This window comes from Octopus bimaculoides, chromosome 9 (genome assembly GCF_001194135.2).
Source record: "Octopus bimaculoides isolate UCB-OBI-ISO-001 chromosome 9, ASM119413v2, whole genome shotgun sequence".
NCBI lineage: Eukaryota > Metazoa > Mollusca > Cephalopoda > Octopoda > Octopodidae > Octopus > Octopus bimaculoides.
In genome coordinates this window covers 3,562,033-3,562,625 of record NC_068989.1, presented here as the reverse complement: position 1 = coordinate 3,562,625, position 593 = coordinate 3,562,033, and the positions used below count along the sequence as shown (strand labels likewise).

General features: G+C 30.4%; 1 long non-coding RNA gene across 1 annotated transcript in view; it reads right to left on the bottom strand.

The window, feature by feature from the left end:
- LOC128248686 (uncharacterized) overlaps window positions 1-593 on the bottom strand; it is a 62,648-nt gene that overhangs the window by 44,315 nt on the left and 17,740 nt on the right. The window lies entirely within an intron of this gene.

Genomic DNA, 593 nt, shown 5'->3' with positions numbered 1-593 from the left:
ATATATATATATATATATATATATATATACTTGTTTATATATGTATGAAGACATAAGTGCTAAACAAGATGGAGAAGGGTTATCTATATTTTTATCTCCGTATATTTACTTGGAAGCTGTATATTCGCTATTGAATTTTCTATTTATTTATTTTAATATCACTCTTTTTATCTCATTTTTGAACACCTGTCTCGCGATCCCACTTCAATATTAATCAATTATTATCAATTAATTAGTTAATTAATTAATTTCTGGGCTTCCACACTCCCCCACCACCCTGCTCTAAACATGCTTTTTCTTTTCGATCTTATCATAATATTTATATTGTATGTATTCATTACTGGAAACTTTCAACTCCCACCCCCCATCTCAAACATACACAACTGGTAACCGTTATAATTTGAAAATCAGTCGCTCAATCAAATTTAAATGCTTATTCGTGTATTTGAGTTACATCACAACCATATTACATGTACAACAATGTACAAAAGCGATTATAATTCTGTTTTCATCACACAACTGTCCGAGGAACGGGAACGGAAACGTGAAACTCTGAGTAACAGTTTTTGTAACAATCTTGCAGCTTTAATAAA